This window comes from Schistocerca cancellata, chromosome 1, assembly GCF_023864275.1.
Source record: "Schistocerca cancellata isolate TAMUIC-IGC-003103 chromosome 1, iqSchCanc2.1, whole genome shotgun sequence".
Lineage (NCBI taxonomy): Eukaryota > Metazoa > Arthropoda > Insecta > Orthoptera > Acrididae > Schistocerca > Schistocerca cancellata.
The window spans coordinates 1,186,672,745-1,186,692,885 of record NC_064626.1 but is presented as its reverse complement, the minus strand read 5'-3'; positions in this window follow the sequence as shown (position 1 = coordinate 1,186,692,885).

Below are 20,141 nucleotides of genomic sequence, written 5' to 3'. Positions count from 1 at the left end.
TAACAGTGTGTAGTGGAATGCATGTATCACAACTTTTCAAACAGCTTGACAGCTCATACATTCACATTTCTAATCAGTAAAGGAATCCAAAAGAAGACTGAGAACCTCTGAGATGGTGATAAATTTGGCCCCAGGAAAGCCAAAGGCACCAGAGAGGCAGTATTGACATTACAGTTCCAGTCACCCGAGAAAAAGTTTACTACAATGTACCGTGACGTAAGATGTTCGAAATCCCAAACTGCGAGATACACACTATAGGAAGAGAAGGAACTACTGAAAAGAGTCTGTAAAGTCCGGTTCATTAGTGTTGTTAAGAAAGAAGTTCTCTGTACTTTCAACCTACAAATCACTCTGGAAGAGGGATGTGTCGGATTATTTAATTACTTTTATATTAAAACAGCAACCCGTTTCCTATCCCATCACTCGAATGATTTTTGCGATTTTTTGATGTGAGAATATGATGGTCTGGATCCAAATCAAAGTTACTTGCCCGAAGTCAAAGGTTTGCCATCCTAGAAAGTAAATTTGTAGATTAGTGAAGGAAACATGATCGTCAGTCCTCAGCGATATGTCACTATCTAACAGTAAGTAGGACCCGTTCGAGTAACGGAATCCTACCCCACCCGTCACGGCGCACGGGGAAGACACTTTGTCTGAGCCTTTGGTTTGCAAGAATGTAAGATTTCTCTAAGCATTATTCTGACTAGATATCAACAAAAGCTATCGGAATGTCATTTTCTGAATTCCCACCCACCTTTAAGGAAGTGTTTTGCTTTCGATTCAGATTTATTTCTTAAATGATGAACACCTTAGTTTATTCATCTTTGCTCCATTATAAGCTATAACATATCCGTTAAGGTTAGGTTTCTTCGACTTACGGCGTTTCCGAATGTAAATTCTTTCACGGTGTGGATGATCGCGTTTAGTGATTTTGGAACCGACAACAGGCTTTGGTGTGTAGGTCCTTACGTCATGCTTAAAGTGCGTGACAAATCACTACAGTCTGGTTTATTATGAGAAGCAATCGTCTTGAGTGATATTTTGCAGTAAATTCACGAGCTTTCACCACCTTGGCTTCGTGCGGCGACCAGCCTTCACTCGCTTCCTAAGGATACTACTCCAGTCTCATTCTATCGCCTTCACTTTCACGACCTCCGCACGGAACTTCGCGATACTACCTTTGTGTACACTGATGGTTGTCGGACTGACCGTGGTGTCGGGTGTGCCTTCCTCATTGGCACCAAAGTTTTCCGATATCAGCTTCCGGATCACTGCTCAGTATTTACAGCGGAGCTCTTTACCCTGTATCAGGCCACGCAGTACTTCCGGCGACACAGGTTTCTGAATTGCGTCATCTGGTACGACTCCTTCACAGTGCCCTTGAAAGCCTCTGCGTGCTGTACACCTTCCGTCCCTTAGGCAACAGGTCCAGGAAAGCTGTCTCTTTCTGACTCTTGATGGAGCCACTGTGATGTTTATGTGGGTTCCCGCTCACGTCGGTCTGACAGGAAACGGGACCGCTGACGCTGCTGCCAAGGCTGCAGACCTACCACCTCCGCCCGCTAGTTCTCCACCAAGTGCTGTCACTTTGGTATCACCACTGGTCCTCCCTCCATGGGAAAATGCCTCTCCAAGCGGCTTGGACGACCTTCTCTCTGCCCTCCCGCCGTGAGGACATCATTTTAGCTAGGCTGCGTATCGGGCACTGTCTTTTTAGCCGTCGCCATTTGTTAAGTGGTTCTCCCCCACCACTTTGTGCTCATTGCGCTCAACCGTTGACGGAATGAACTTTTTTTTAACCACTTACGTCCTCATTTATGTTTGCTGTCTGAGTTATCGGCCATTTTTGCGACCACGCACGGGCCGTCGACAGCGTTTTACTTTTCATCCGTAGTAGCAGTATGGCGAAAGCCATTTAATTTTTAATTCCTAACCTTCGTTTCCCTATGGCGTATTTTATAGACCTATCAAATGGCTCTGAGCACTATGCGACTCAACTTCTGAGGTCATCAGTCGCCTAGAACTTAGAACTAATTAAACCTAACTAACCTAAGGACGTCACACACATCCATGCCAGAGGCAGGATTCGAAACTGCGACCGTAGCGGTCGCTCGGTTCCAGACTATAGCGCCCTGAACCGCACGGCCACTACGGCCGGCTATATAGACCTATCTCCACGTCCCAGTTTTTAGCTGTCTTCTGTTCCGTGGATTGGGATTAACATGTAGTCGTTTCAACTCCTCTCTTTGTCTTCGTGTTCTACAGCTCTGACGTTGGCGCTTATGACCCTAGTTGCTTTTGTGCCCTAAAACAAAACAAAGCAAAACGAAACTTTTCTGTCCATTTGGACTAGCTGATATATTTTTCTTGGAACCCAACCTCAAGCCTTTTTGTGTGGGTGAGCCACAAGCTATCTAGTCCATTTCACAGTACGGAAGACTACAAGCTGAACAATCTCCTACATGAATCTTTCCCTCATTAAGGGTTGAGGTTGGATACCTAAATGACCGGATGTGGGATTGAGACGTCTTCCCCCGAATGTGAGTCCAATGTGCTAACCACCGCGCTACCTCGCTCGGTCATCGTTAAATGTTTATCGATTTTAACATATTTTGTTAAAAAAAAGTTCCTGGACTGGGGCTGATCATTTCTATGACCGTTTCCTTTTCGATAAGTTAGATCTTAGTTATGTAATTGATTAATTAGTGCTCACAGTTCCACCATTGTGAATGACAGAACGAATTTTAATGCGCGTTATTCCTTACTTACTCATTGTCCGAATTCCCTTTCCTCTCTCCCCAGTAGGATCGTTTCCGCTGATTATAAGATTGGCAAAGTCAGATTGCCCGGCCATTCGTTTGTGTTACGGAGCCCTTAATTAGTTAGATTGTTGAAATTACTTGAACTTTGTCCTATGGCTCTGGTGACTTAATATTGTGATGAAATAAAAGACCTTGGATTTTACAATGAAACCCCTACTTATCAAATAGGCGTTGCTTCCCATGTACCTTCACCTGCGCATCTTTCAATTCCAATATGATACTTGTGTACTTTTGTTGACATGTATTCGATGATAAAAACCGTCTCATTGTTCTGTACTATGTGCTCTGACTAAACTGCAGCGTTATCCGTTGCATCACTTGAACAATATTAATCTTTCATTCAGTTCAGTCAATATTTCGGTTTTTAATGAGCATTGCGCTATATGTAAAATAGATGTGGAATGTGACCGAGCCGAGGTCCTTCTGGAGACTTGCATAAATCTACGATTTGGACTATGATATATTTGCCGAAAAATAAATCGGTCAGTAAGATATAGAATTATGATATAAAGCCCCCTCCTCACATTTTGGACGATTCTGTTGCAAAGTAATACGATACACCTCCCTTACACTGTATCTATAGGAACCTAAAATTCAAGTCTGAAAACAGATTTCGAATGAAAAAAAGCCACAAGATAGGGATGCCGATTTTGTTCCCTATTTGTTTATTCTGTATATCGAAGAAGCTATGTAGGAAATAGAGGAAAACTTCACACATCGCAACATAAATGATTCTAAATGGGCGGTAATCATAAGACATGCTCATGGCATTACCACCGACATGAGGAATGATTAGCTACTGTGATGGAATGCACAGTCTCCTGGTAACAGAATACAGATATCGAGTAGATCAAAGAGAGACAAAAGTTGTGAGAAGCAAGAGATACGCAGTTAGGTACAAAAGTGAGGCAACATATCTTGGCAGGAAATTAAAGCATGGCGGATGAAGGAAGTACTAATATCAGACACGATCTCTGAGCAAGAAATTTCTGCGACAATAAATCTGGAGGACAGCATTGTGTAGAAGTTTATCGCGTACAGTGCAAAACAGGGAAAGAAATTCGAGGCGTTTGAGATGTTGCATTACGTTGAAAATTTAGACGCACTGTTGAGATAATGAAGGATGAATTACTCTGCAGGATTGTTGTTGAAAGGTTTCTACGTGAAAATCTGACAAGAAGAAGGGACAGAATGATAGGATACATGTTAAGTCTTCAGGGAATAACTTCCATGATACTAGCGGGAGCTGTAAAGGGTAAAAACTTCAGGGGAAGACAAAGAGTGCTTTATACCGAAAGCACCTTTATACACGGTATGTTAAGTGCTGACGAAGTTACCACGCAGAGAAAGCAGCGGCGGGTGGCCAGAAACAGTCAAAAGATCAATTACTAAAAGAAGGAGTTAGGCCAGTAATCAAAGGTGGAGAGTACTTCGTACCAATATTTCGATGTTTAGCTCTATTGATGTCACATACGGAGCATAGCAGACTTTAATAAGCAGGGAGATCACTCCACATAAAAATAATTTGCTAAATAATAACTTCTATCAGAAATAGTCTCAACATGAAGATTGTGGGACTGTACTTCTGGTTCGTAGTATTGGAAATGAATTAAGGACTGAGAAAAACTCGAGAAGTAGAATTTCGAGCCATTTGGAATTTGTTGCAGAAGGATGTTGAAAAATAAGTGAACACTGAATGTGTCGGTGTAATTTCAATTTTCTGCACAGAGCACCAGCGTAAATTGACACTGAAATTCCATGAATTTGGAACAGTCTAAGTAGTTAAACATTTGAAGTGCACAGTCGAAATACATACACGTGCTAGTGAAATTCGTCATAAATAATACATCACAATTTTAGAAGAACAATGACGTGCAAACATACAACATTAGAGGAAAAAATGACCTAATTACCCTTTGATAAAGCTATCCTTGGATCATAAAGGAGTTTGAGTATGCTGCGAGAGAAAACTTTGATAATTTTCTCAATATACAATCACATAACACGTCTGGCAGGCAGCAAAACAAGTTTTAAATGCAACCTAAAATCATTTCTCCTAGACGACTTGCTCTATTCAATGCACGAGTTTCTAATCACAAGGTGGTAGCTTGTAAAAAAAATCATATTTTCAATTGTACTTGTATAAGGAGTATTAAAAATATGTTCATTGATGTTAACAATAATCACGCATTCACATCTTATAAACTCAACCATTTCACGAAATTCTGATAACAGAATCGTTCAAATGATATGTGGGATATGTAAGTATCTAGCTAATTGACTGACTAGTTATATTTGTAATTCAGTGTGAAATGTTATGTAAGCTAGACACCCTAATGCATTAATTACATTGTGTAAAATATTTAAAAAATTGTCCATGTGCAGTCGCGTTTAGCGGTCGGAGAGACGTTGGTCACGGACTACTGCCCCTATCCAGCCGACAACTGGACCCCACGTGCCTCTGACACGACTCCCTGGAGGGCTGAAACGGACGCCAGTGGCCGTTAAGCAGTCGAAAGCTTCTTTTGGCAACACAGCAGGTGAAGACTTTCAGAGAACTAATTACATGGCAGATTGGTTCTACGCGAAATTTTGAGTTACTACTTTAGCCAGTGCCTACTGATGATGTGTTGACATGTCAGAATTAGTTGAAAAAAATGGTTCAAATGGCTCTGAGCACTATGGGACTTAATATCTCAGATCATCAGTCCCCTAGAAGTTAGAACTACTTCAACCTAACTAACCTAAGGACATTACACACATCCATGCGCGAGGCAGGTTTCGAACCGGCGACCGTAGCGGTCGCGCGATTCCAGATTGAAGCGCCTAGAACCGCTCGGCCACCAGCGGCCAGCTCAGCAGTAGTTCTGGGGAATAAGGGGAAAGAGTATTCAAGGCAGACGCTTTAGAGTCGTGAGTCTGTTAAAGAAAGATTTGTTTCACATTCGCTGACACGTGGGTTAAACATCAGTTTATTGCGTTATGTGTTTCATACGCTTCGCATAAATGAACAGAAGTAAGTAACATACTGACAACAGATTGTTATTTCAAAATCAAGATTTAGCTGCAGATTAGGGAAAGAAATTGCAGTAGCTCTGTTTATTTTTGCAATAAGTGATTTAAACAAGGTCGTGCCCCACGTTTAGGTTACAGTTTGGTCTAAAGAGGGAGTCCACAGGAATAGCAATATGGTGTTAGCATTTGCCTCGTACGGATGTGCTCATTATATCTTGGTGAAGTATCGGCGAGATATTTCTAAATAATATAGTTACTTGGAACCTATTCTCCTATTTTATGAACTTTGAATCAGACAATAGCCTTCGGAGGGAAACGTTGTCCCATTTTTTAGTAAATAGATACAAAATAGAAACTTGGATTACATTTAGACAACGCAGTGACATTAATGTGTATCATGCAGAAAGCCACTCTTTTACACACATTACCGTGATATCAAGTTAAAATATTAACAATGACACTGAATAAACTTTAGAACATCCGAGGAATACTGGTACTTTTTAATTCGTCAGAATGCCGTAATAGTAAATTTTGTCCTTTATGGCGTGCAGTACATACAGTTGCCCAGGATCAAAATATCTACTCTATCGTAATTATGAAGAAAAGAGAGTCAAGCAACAGATGCTACAAATTCTTCAAGAGTTTTGTCCTTATCGTTGTATTTTGATATCCTTGAACGATGCTCGAATGTGTGATTCTCACAGCACGTAGTTCTGGAACATGAACCAAAAGACAATCAATGATCTCATATTTATTTAGATTTTACTAATTAATCAGGCCTTCTCATACAGATAACTAGGCAATTTACGTATTGTACGTTACATCCGTTATGAGAAGGATGATGTGTTTTAGATACAATATAGGATCCAACATTTAGAAAATTACTGTCACAATAATAGGGCGGAAGAAAGTTTATGTTCATTCATAAGAAGAACAACATTAAACACCAATTACTAGCAGATCGTGTCCGCAGATCGTGGTCTAGTGGCTAGCGTTACAGCCTTTGCATCACGGGGTCCCGGGTTCGATTCTCGGTCGGGTCGGGGATTTTCTCCACCCGGGGGACTGGATGTTTGTGTTGTCTCATCATCATTCGTGAAGTGCCAGGACTGGAAATGGAAAGATTTGGAACTTGTACAGGCGCTGATGATCACGTTGTTGAGCGACCCACAATCTATCATCATCATCATCATCACAAGCAGATCGATATGAGAGAAGACGTGATGGGCGGAGATAAGGAGTAAACTGCTAAAAACTAATGTAGAAAGCGTATAAAAATTACAGTGACTTACTGAGAAATGTAAAGGGTAGGAAGGGTAGGCCAACTAGGCGAGTACGAGGAATTTTGCAGGACACAAGCGACAATTTTTAGGGACATTACGTGGCAGAAGGAAAAGCTTCGGCTTGTCCTCGTAAATGCTATAGGCTAATGTTTTGTACACGGACCAGGATAGCTTCTGATAATTACGTGGAGGTGAAATGTTTAGTACTACATAAGAAAAGATGGAGATAAGCATGAAATAAGTCCATAGAGTGAGTGCCTACAAAAAATTAAGCCTGAGCATATCACGGTTCCATTGTAATTTAAGAAAAGAAGCTGATTTAGATATGGACATCGTCAGTCTTTTGGGAAAATATAAAACTAGGTTTCAGTACCATACACACCGGTGTTTAAAATTTAAGGACAATAGCAACTTTCGTATGATGTGTCGCTGCGGAGAAACACAACTCGAAGAACCATGGATAATACGTAGAAAGTACAGTAAGAGTATTGTACGGAAGGTAACTTAAGGAAATACGGAATGAGACGAAAGAGAAACTACAATTTTATTCAACAAATAATTACAGTGAAGGTACTGCGAACCATGAGTTCCTATGGACATTACAAAACGCGAGGGCATGGTTCTTAACAGAGTTGTGATCACCGTGAACGGGAATGGATTATGTGCAACGTACTACCATGATGACCATATAGATGGTACGTTATTACGTTTGGACGTTCCATTTCTTAACTAGCGCTGTTGAAAACTGCTAGAAGGCTGCATGTGAAAGTACTGCAATACGGCTCCCCAACGCATCCCACACTGCTCGATGAGACTGAAGTCGAGGAAATGGGTGCACGTACCCTTATATCACGAGAGGGAGGAACACGTGATCCACCCAGGAAGATGGTCGAACATGATAGTTGTGGTGGTGGAGCTTTTATTTAGTCTTCAGCAAAAGGTTGCATGCGTTTACTGACCTCCAAATTTGTGAACACGGTACAGTCACGGGTAGTAGTTACTGTGACCATGTCCTCCTTCCCGCTTTGTATATCTTCAGGAGTCCACCAGTCCGTGACTTCATTCTTATTGATGACATTGCGGGACTGCATCGAACTGCACAGGCAGAGAAATTCTTGAACGAGTGGACATTCGACGAGTGGATTGGTCTGTCTGTTCCCCCGAATTGAATCCCATCTACCACGTGCGGGATGTGTCGGGGAAGCGTATTGCAGTATGACCACATACACCAACCACCGTCCACCAGTTGTCAAAGGCACTGACGGAGGAATGGAAGCCCTACCAGATGAACATCTTACCAAACTCGTGGCCGGCAAGAGAGCACGTCCCACAATACCCATCCCGTCCCTCGTGGTCACGCGCCCTAATTCCCAACGTCTGTAATGACCTGGAGACGATCATGAATCGCCGCGACTTCAGTGTAGTCACTATCTTTGAGTAAAAATTGTAAGATATGTTTATTACTATTGTTTATTGTCAAACCACAATTCAAGAAAGATGTTTGTATTTTATTAATAGGATTAAGTAGGAATAATTAATATTTGTCATTTTGGAAATAATTGTGGTAGCAGGGATTGTGTGCACCAGAAAGCATTGTTGGTGGGAGGGACCGCACTTTAGCGTTCGTAGGAAGACAGTAGTAAGCGAGATGTGAAGCGAGTCGGTAGCAGGTCTGAAGCGAGAAGCTGAGAGAAGCGGTGTGCCTGCCTGCCACCAGCTATGATTTACAAGAGATTATAAACGGATGTACAGAGACATAAGCTAATTATTATCATAAGAGGAACTAATATTACTGAATTATGTTTTTGAGAAACTCAAGACTAATGAAGGTATGTTTGCGCAATCCTAGTTGTAAGATTATTGTAAAAAGTAAGTCCCAGTTGAACGTTTGTAAAATCATTTCATTACCAACAGAAAATATCTGAAGAATCGTCTTCAGAATATAATTAATTTTTGCTAGCAATATTGCGTTCCTGAATATAATCCATCCCAAAAGCCATCAAAGTAAAACCCTGCAAAATTTTATTGTTGTCAAGATAAAGTTTAACTATGAATTACGTATCTTCAGTCAAATTAATTAAAGAATAACGTCAGCTTTACTATTAAAGAATAACGTCAGCTTTGGTAATAAATACAGCCACTTATTATGACAGCCCACCAGCATCTAATAGAGTATCGTAAAACAGAGTAACTATATTCATGTCGCTGTTCGATGCAGCAGTCAGATGGCGATCCAGTAACTGTGAAAAAGGTAAGGAACACGTTTAGGTTATTGCAGGTAACGACGGAGGGTCACGACGACGTCACATTCTATGTTTCATCGAAATAATGAGAAAATCTCTTTTAATAAACAGCATTTAAATTTGTATGCGAAAATTGCACTTGTTACTATTGAGAAAGAGAATTAATTTCAGAGGGAAGATTTCATTTGTTATTATTAAGGAAGAGATAGAAATCCTAAGGGAACGTTTCATAGGTTATTGTAGAAGGGAAGGTTGCGTAAGAAAAGAGATATAGAGGAGACGGGAAGGTTTCAAAGTGTCATGTCTGTTCGCCTCATTGTGTGTTTCTTTCGACTGCATTTTGTGGTCTGCTGTAGTACACATGGTCCAAGTTCCATCGAGCTAGGTTACTTGGCAGTGGCATATCATGCGAAAGTTTCTTTCCTCCACAAGTTTCGCACACCAGTTACTGTCCACAGCACGATTTAAGTCACGATAAAGCCTCAGGGATGTGAGCCTGCTATCGCAGTTGTTAGAATACGGAACTCATTTACAAAAGAAAGTCAAGCCATGTCATATTACTGCTAATTCAACTGAATGGAGCACTTTAACGGATTATCTGACTACTACGTGGCCAACTTTCTTTTTAGACCTGCCCTGTCAGAGTGCTGCATCACTAATACGCTTAATGTCAACGGTTCATTGAAACGTAATTTTCTTTTTCGTTCAAACCACTGGTGAGGAAATTGTTGTTGTCTGTTGGTCGTCAGACTTTCAGCTAACCTGGGCAACGTGTATTTAATCATTCCGGTATATCTTTCATACTTCATTTGCAAAAATGGCTCTGAGCACTATGCGACTTAACTTCTGAAGTCATCAGTCGCCTAGAACTTAGAACTAATTAAACGTAACTAACCTAAGGACATCACACACATCCATGCCCGAGGCAGGATTCGAACCTGCGACCGTAGCGGTCGCTTGGTTCCAGACAGCAGCGCCTAGAACCGCACGGCCACTCCGGCCGACCAGTTCATTTGCAATGTGTATTAATTTCAAATTCGGTTACGGAGGAACAAGTAGTATATTTACATCATACTGAAACATTTATCATATGCCAGCCCCGCTGCTGACTTGTGTCAAGGTGAAACATGCGGACCGGAACTGCTACAGCGCCGCGAATCTGTTTCCCGGAAAAGGGAAGTCCGCGAGTGCGCCAGCTGACGTCACGTGACCCCGCGACTTCCGGCGGGTGCACAACCGGCCACTCGTGGCGGCCGTCTGCGTGTGCGCAATAAATCGAGCCGTGGCGGGAGAACGCAGCCATCAACAGTCGCGACGCGGTATCGCAATAAAGCATAGGAGTCCAAACGAGTAATTAGCCAATAAAGTTATTGCCGGCAGAGGCGATGACTGCGATCGGCCGCCGGTATTCCGATGAATCACGGACGGCAGAAGCGCCATCTCGCGACCGGATAATATTTCAATTTATATTCCAGGAACGAGCCAGTCCCGTGCAGGTACTGTGTGATTACCAGCTGCTATTACGGGCGGCATTCGGGCGCGGAGCAAAAAGTGATGGATGCCGCCCCGTTTTCATTGCCCGGCACTTCCCGTCCCACCGGCTTCGCGTCGTTCCAGCACACCACCAGAAATCACTCAGCCGTGCAATAACATGCGACTTAATTCAAAACAAATTTCTCTCTGTGACGAGGGCGATTGAAAAGTGATTCCGGAATTTGTGGCTTCGCCCGTTCGGGCTCTTGTTTGTCACCATTTGCGTGCAATTCCGAAACTAACCCCCTCACCCCTTTCCCTAGCCCACCCCCATCAACCCCTCTCCCCCCTTCGTACTTACAAATGAAACATCATTCTGTCTCGCAGAATTATTTCTGCTCTGGAAAAACGTTGAGCCAGAGCGTGTCGAGTAAAGCATCTGTAATCTGCGTGGGAGCCGAAATACAATGCGTACAAATTGCGGCCCTCTGGAGAACGAAAAAAATCGTGTAAGCGCCCATGCCGAATAATAAACCCACTCTAATAACGAAATTTACTTTTGTCTTTCGATATCAGAGGTATCTGGATAAAATGCACTCCCTAATATTCGTATCAGTAAATATCGGAAACCAGTAATTCTCAGATATATTTTTAAATATACTCGTATTTATGACTATTAGAATACTGGAATATGCGAGTAAATCATGTTAGTAGAATAAGCATATTTCAAATACCACCCGCCTCAGCTGTAAAAGCTATTTCATAGCCAGCAAATATCCATGGAGATAAAATGTGGACCGTCCCAGAAGCACACCCATGTTAAACAGCATAGCTAGATACTAGGAAGTATGCTAAATTTATTGCAATACAGAGGAAACTAAAAATTATACTTGTCTATTTTCAAAGTAATTCCTAAATTTTTGGCAACGTTGCTACAGGACAAGGACATGTTTCACTTGCGAGTGGGACGGTTGCGAGAGAAAATTTTACTTTGGGACAAAGGCATGTTCGGTCGGGAGATAGTAAGTGAAGCAAACAATGTACGGTGTAAAAGCACAACAGTTCAAACACTTCATGAGGTCCAAACGTCACACAGGCAAACAAATTTATGTCCGATTGGGAAATGCACTCATATCTGAAACCTTCCTTGTAAGAAGCAGAATTACTAACGCAATGCCGATGGCGAATAATGTGATTGAGACAATCGAAATGTGCTCTCTAATCTGCCAATCATTCTGTCCTAAACTTTATCAGAAAGAGAAAGAAAACTTCGTCCATTTTTATTCTCATCCAGCATTCCATCTTCTTAATCTCCACCTGCCTGCAATTAAAGGAAATTCCCTTCTACTTTGTTTCCAGATTTTTTCGTGATTCATACAGTTACTACTATTTTTTGCTTACTGTTCCTAGAACGACTTACACCTTCATTCGTCATTGTGTTAGCCTATATTATCTTAAGCGTTTCAAAACCATCAATTCAATTTTCATTTTTTTCGACTGTTCCTGGTTCGTTGCATATCCCGAAGAGCTTTTGAAGTATTTCTTTGTTCTACCAGAATTTTTTTGTTTGGTCTCAGCGAACCACGTACCTTATAGCCTTATTCTGCTATTTATTCATGAGTTTCACTTTCTATTTCCTATTACCAAATGTCCTAAGTACTTGCAAGGCTGTACATCTTCTACGTTGCTTCTTTCCAAAGATATTTTGGCGGAGCCTTCACTTTTTCTCAATCTCATCCCTTTGGTCCATCCTCCATCATAATAATTCCTTATTTTTTCCCAGTTTCACGACTCTCTTCATCGTAAACAGAACTTCTTACCCCCAAGCAGCGAAAACTGCTGGATCATCTTATAACGATCCTGTAGTATTCCTCCAGGCCCGCTGTATTAGATCGGAGTCTCTCCTTACATTTCGAACAAGCTTTCCGTACAGATAATCTCATTAAATAATTCCTCAAAGGATACTGTGATGACTTTTTTTTAAATGAACACATCGCCATATGACTGTATTATTGTTTATTTAATTACAACCCAGGTTTCGGCCTTTAAAGTGCGTGAGATTATGTCATTAACATATATTGCAGGACACACGCTAAAAATTGCTTATAGATTTAGAAAAAATACTGGCCTTCCACGAAATGCTAGATGTAAAATCACCATCTTGTGAAAAGATCAATAAACAATAGTGGGAGCACGTCACGTTTGGTAAAAACAGGTTTTCTTCGCTTTTAAATGATGAAAACAAGTTCTTGAATGGTAATGATCATCTAAGGTTGCATGTGCTTATCTGTTACATACCAAAGCAAAAACCTATTTTTACTAAATGTGACGTGCCGAGCTGCTCCTGCCATTTAATGTTCTTTTTACAAATGGTTCAAATGACTCTAAGCTTTATGGGACTTAACATCTGAGGTTATCAGTCCCCTAGACTTAAAACTACTTAAGCCTACCAACCCTAAGGACATCACACACACATCCATGCCCGAGGCAGGATTCAAACCTGCGACCGTACCAGTCGCGCGGTTCCGGACTGAAGCATCTAGGACCGTTCGGTGATCTTTTTACAAGATGGTGACATTTACATCTAGCATTTCGAGGGGAGCCAATATTTTTTTTAATTTATGGCCAATTTTGAACTTTATGTCCTGCAATATATGTTAATGACATAATCTCGATCACTTGAAAGTGGCATGAAAGGCCAAAATCTGGATAGTAATTGAATAAACAAAAATACAGTAAAATGGCGGTGTGTTCATTTAAAAATTATTTTATGAATGTTGCTCAGCAACATGAAATATTGTTTACTATGATGACTGTCTAGGGTGAGAACATCGATGCTTAAGGGAATTACGGGTTATAATTTATTCTAACACTCAGGGAACATTAACACTTTTATAATATCTAGCATTTCTATCTAAGTGCCACAATTTGCTACCAATCGTTTCTACACTGAAACTTCGAAACGACCGATCGTGGTTCGGACACACTGTCAAGCAATCGACATCTACATCTACATCTACATCTACATGACTACTCCGCAATTCACATTTAAATGCTTGGCAGAGGGTTCGTCGAACCACAATCATACTATCTCTCTACCTTTCCACTCCCGAACAGCACGCGGGAAAAACGAACACCTAAACCTTTCTGTCCGCGCTCTGATTTCTCTTATTTTATTTCGATGATCATTCCTACCTATGTAGGTTGGGCTCAACAAAATATTTTGGCATTCGGAAGAGAAAGTTGGTGACTGAAATTTCGTAAATAGATCTCGCCGCGACGAAAAACGTCTTTGCTGTAATGACTTCCATCCCAATTCGCGTATCATATCTGCCACACTCTCTCCCCTACTACGTGATAATACAAAACGAGGTGCCCTTTTTTGCAGCCTTTCGATGTCCTCCGTCAATCCCACCTGGTAATGATCCCACACCGCGCAGCAATATTCTAACAGAGGACGAACGAGTGTAATGTAAGCTGTCTCTTTAGTGGACTTGTTGCATTTTCTAAGTGCCCTGCCAATGAAACGCAACCTTTGGCTCGCCTTCCCCACAATATTATGTATGTGGTCTTTCAAACTGAAGTAGTTAGTAATTTTAACACCCAGGTACTTCGTTGAATTGACAGCCTTGAGAATTGTACTATTTATCGAGTAATCGAATTCCAACGGATTTCTTTTGGAACTTATGTGGATCACCTCACACTTTTCTTTATTTGGCGTCAATTGCCACCTGCCACACAATACAGCAAGATTTTCTAAATCGCTTTGCAACTGATACTGATCTTCGGATGACCTTACTAGACGGTAAATTACAGCATCATCAGCGAACAACCTAAGATAAATGCTCAGATTGTAACCCAGGTTATTTATATAGATCAGGAACAGCAGAGGTCCCAGGACGCTTCCCTGGGGAACACCTGATATCACTTCAATAAGACGGCTACAAGCAGGCGCTATCCAAGCTCGCCTCACTCCGTCCTGGCCGGGAACCCAACAGCAACTCACTCGCACCACAACAATAACCGATCTCCACCGTATTGCCAACGTGTAAAGATTACTTATACTGGTAGACACGGCTACAACAAGCTCAATGGACAAGCTCAATATGGCAAATACATTCCCATGTGAGGATACTGTACCATCCCAACCTGCCTACTAAATTGTCTTCATCCGCTTTTCCTCGTACTAGTATGTTGCTTTTGTTTTACTGTATTTCGGAGACGGACTTAGGTTATAATATCGACTGAAAAAAGGTAAATCTACGTTTATGGCACTTTTAGATTCAGAGAAACCTTTTGACGGCGTTCACTGCTATATACTTTTTGAAATCCTGAAGGCAACGTGCATAAAATACAAGGAGCGAGAAGTTATTTACAGTTTGTATCGAAACCAGTTTGTTAGTTTAAGAGTCGAAGGACACGAAAGCAGGGTAGTAGATAAGAAGGGAGTGAGTAAGGGTTGTAGCGTCCCTACCCTGTTACTGAATCTGTACACTGAGAAAGTTGTAAGGGAAAACCAAGGAGATATTTCGAAAGGAAATTAGTTCAGGGAGAAGATGTAAAAATTTTGATGTAAGATATGAAATACCTACAGCGGTCGTTTCGATGTTATTTTATTAAATTGAAACATTTTTCGGTAACTCAATAGATTCTCTTCAGGCCTTAACTGGTTCCGAGGCGGTGAACTCCAATCGTATAAACGATACCATCAGTGGCCGACATCTATGAATTGGCGTCCATAGACTAGTATTAAACTGTTCAACCCGTCAGCGATAGTGTACTCAGTCACAGAAATTGCCTGCAACAAAACATCAAAATGACCTCTGTAAGTGTTTCATTTTATTACGTAAGTAAACGTCCGAAGTTCTCTAGACCATCGATCACAAGGACAGATGTACAAATACTTAAAGATTTTGAGGTTCACCAATGACACTGTAAGTCCGCAACAGACACCAATGGCATTAGGACGGTAACTGAACGGAATGGATAGTGTCTTGATGAAAGACGTACGTTGATTTTCGTATCTATTTCATTACTTGTATAACTCATTAACTTATTTGCGTAACATTTTAATTTTTCGCCTGTTTTTAATTCAACTAATAACCATGCTTAGACGAAGTGTCTGTGTAACCAGTGTTTTACTTTGTTTTTAAGCGCCCGTTGTAGCCACCAGTCTCTAACCTTTGTTCACATCTGGGTGATGGGGCGTATTTCTGCTCTGCGTTGTTGGAGAAGGGAAAGGAGCGTACGTCAGCTTTAATGGAACAACAGCAGGATGGACACACTGAAAGAAACGGTCGGAATGATCGTCGACATTTTCCTGTGTGACCCGCTTGACTCGTGAGGTGTCCGCGGATGAAGAAACGAGCTTTCCCGCCAAATTTTTGTGTGAGATGTGTCATAGGCTCTTCGAATCTCTAGAAAGACACCTCTAGGAGGAACTGACATCTTTCACTTTCCGCAAGGGCACAAAAAATATGTATTCCTACGCGCTTTTTTTCGGGCTCTGATTGCGCTAAGGCCTGCCGGAGTGGCCGAGCGGTTAAAGGCGCTACAGTCTGGAACCGCAAGACCACTACGGTCGCAGGTTCGAATCCTGCCTCGGGCATGGATGTGTGTGATGTCCTTCGGTTAGTTAGGTTTAAGTAGTTCTAAGTTCTAGGGGACTTATGACCACAGCAGTTGAGTCCCATAGTGCTCAGAGTCATTTCAACCATTTGATTGCGCTAAAGAGCCACGTAGATAAGTGTTACAGTGCGTGTCTTTAGCTGTCTGGAATAGAGACAGCTGTGGTGATCACGAAGAACAGTCAGATAGCCGTGGGGTGCGGTAGAGAACAGATGGGTGGTGGAGAGAAATGTGATGTTGTGGAGTAGAAACCGATAGCTGTGGGAAAATGTACAGTTCAGTATAGTTCAGTCACACAGTGTCACATCATGTGTAAGTAAGCTTTTAGGTTTTCTTATTGGTAACGCCACGTAGCGCTCTGTATGAAGGTTACTGGCTGTCCTGTGTGCAGTCTGTGGCTAGTTTGCATTGTTGTCTGCCATTGTAGTCTTGGGCAGCTGGATGTGAACAGCGCGTAGCGTTGCGCAGTTGGAGGTGAGCCGCGAGCTGTGGTGGATGTGAGGAGAGAGATGGCGGAGTTTTGAAATTTGTAATACTGGATATCATGAACTGCTATATACATTATGACATTTGAACACTATTGAGGTAAATACATTGTTTGTTCTCAATTAAAATCTTTCATTTGCTAACTATGCCTATCAGTAGTTAGTGCCTTCCGTAGTTTGAATCTTTTATTTAGCTGGCAGTAGTGGCGCTCGCTGTATTGCAGTAGTTCGAGTAACGAAGATTTTTGGTGAGCTAAGTGATTTGTGAAACGTATAGGTTAATGTTAGTCAGGGCCATTCTTTTGTAGGGATTTTTGAAAGTCAGATTGCGTTGCGCTAAAAATATTGTGTGTCAGTTTAAGCACAGTCTTATATAATTTTTCTAAGGGGACGTTACACATGTATTTATAGAGAGCAATCTTGTTGTTGTTGTTGTGGTCTTCAGTCCTGAGACTGGTTTGATGCAGCTCTCCATGCTACTCTATCCTGTGCAAGCTTCTTCATCTCCCAGTACCTACTGCAACCTACATCCTTCTGAATCTGCTTAGTGTAAACATCTCTTGGTCTCCCCCTACGATTTTTACCCTCCACGCTGCCCTCCAAAACTAAATTGGTGATCCCTTGATGCCTCAGAACATGTCCTACCAACCGATCCCTTCTTCTGGTCAAGTTGTGCCACAAACTTCTCTTCTCACCAATCCTATTCAATACTTCCTCATTAGTTATGTGATCTACCCATCTAATCTTCAGCATTCTTCTGTAGCACCACATTTCGAAAGCTTCTATTCTCTTCTTGTCCAAACTATTTACCGTCCATGTTTCACTTCCATACATGGCTACACTCCATACAAAAACTTTCAGAAATGACCTCCTGACACTTAAATCTATACTCGATGTTAACAAATTTCTCTTCTTCAGAAACGCTTTCCTTGCCATTGCCAGTCTACATTTTATATCCTCTCTACTTCGACCATCATCAGTTATTTTGCTCCCCAAATAGCAAAACTCCTTTACTACTTTAAGTGCCTCATTTCCTAATCTAATTCCCTCAGCATCACCCGACTTAATTCGACTACATTCCAATATCCTTGTTTTGCTTTTGTTGATGTTCATTTTATATCCTCCTTTTAAGACACTGTCCATTCCGTTCAACTGCTCTTCCAGGTCCTTTGCTGTCTCTGACAGAATTACAATGTCATCGGCAAACCTCAAGGTTTTTATTTCTTCTCCATGGATTTTAATACCTACTCCGAATTTTTCTTTTGTTTCCTTTACTGCTTGCTCAATATAGAGATTGAATAACATCGGGGAGAGGCTACAACCCTGCCTTACTCCCTTCCCAACCACTGCTTCCCTTTCATGTCCCTCGACTCTTATAACTGCCATCTGGTTTCTGTACAAGTTGTAAATAGCCTTTCGCTCCCTGTATTTTACCCCTGCCACCTTTAGAATTTGAAAGAGAGTATTCCAGTCAACATTATCAAAAGCTTTCTCTAAGTCTACAAATGCTAGAAACGTAGATTTGCCTTTCCTTAATCTTTCTTCTAAGATAAGTCGTAAGGTCAGTATTGCCTCACGTGTTCCAGTATTTCTACGGAATCCAAACTGATCTTCCCCGAGGTCGGCTTCTACTAGTTTTTCCATTCGTCTGTAAAGAATTCGTGTTAGTACTTTGCAGCTGTGGCTTATTAAACTGATTGTTCGGTAATTTTCACATCTGTCAACACCTGCTTTCTTTGGGATTGGAATTATTATATTCTTCTTGAAGTCTGAGGGTATTTCGCCTGTTTCATACATCTTGCTCACCAGGTGGTAGAGTTTTGTCAGGACTGGCTCTCCCAAGGCCGTCAGTAGTTCTAATGGAATGTTGTCTACTCCCGGGGCCTTGTTTCGACTCAGGTCTTTCAGTGCTCTGTCAAACTCTTCACGCAGTATCGTATCTCCCATTTCATCTTCAACTACATCCTCTTCCATTTCCATAATATTGTCCTCAAGTGCGTCGCTCTTGTATAGACCCTCTATATACTCCTTCCACCTTTCTGCTTTCCCTTCTTTGCTTAGAACTGGGTTTCCATCTGAGCTCTTGATGTTCATACATGTGGTTCTCTTATCTCCAAAGGTCTCTTTAATTTTCCTGTAGGCATTATCTATCTTACCCCTAGTGAGATAAGCCTCTACATCCTTACATTTGTCCTCTAGCCATCCCTGCTTAGCCATTTTGCACTTCCTGTCGATCTCATTTTTGAGACGTTTGTATTCCTTTTTGCCTGCTTCATTTACTGCATTTTTATATTTTCTCCTTTCATCAATTAAATTCAATATTTCTTCTGTTACTCAAGGATTTCTACTAACCTTCTTCTTTTTACCTACTTGATCCTCTGCTACCTTCACTACTTTATCCCTCAGAGCTACCCATTCTTCTTCTACTGTATCTCTTTCCCCCATTCCTTTCAATTGTTCCCTTATGCTCTCCCTGAAACTCTGTACAACCTCTGGTTCTTTCAGTTTATCCAGGTCCCATCTCCTTAAATTCCCACCTTTTTGCAGTTTCTTCAGTTTTACTCTACAGGTCATAACCAATAGATTGTGGTCAGAGTCCACATCTGCCCCTGGAAATGTCTTACAATTTAAAACCTGGTTCCTAAATCTCTGTCTTACCATTATATAATCTATCTGATACCTTTTAGTATCTCCAGGGTTCTTCCATGTATACAACCTTCTATCATGATTCTTAAACCAAGTGTTAGCTATGATTAAGTTGTGCTCTGTGCAAAATTCTACCAGGCGGCTCCCTCTTTCATTTCTTAGCCCCAATCCATATTCACCTACTACATTTCCTTCTCTCCCTTTTCCTACACTCGAATTCCAGTCACCCATGACTATTAAATTTTCGTCTCCCTTCACTATCTGAATAATTTCTTTTATTTCATCATACATTTCTTCAATTTCTTCGTCATCTGCAGAGCTAGTTGGCATATAAACTTGTACTACGGTAGTAGGTGTGGGCTTCGTATCTATCTTGGCCACAATAATGCGTTCACTATGCTGTTTGTAGTAGCTTACCCGCATTCCTATTTTCCTATTCATTATTAAACCTACTCCTGCATTCCCCCTATTTGACTTTGTGTTTATAACCCTGTAGTCACCTGACCAGAAGTCTTGTTCCTCCTGCCACCGAACTTCACTAATTCC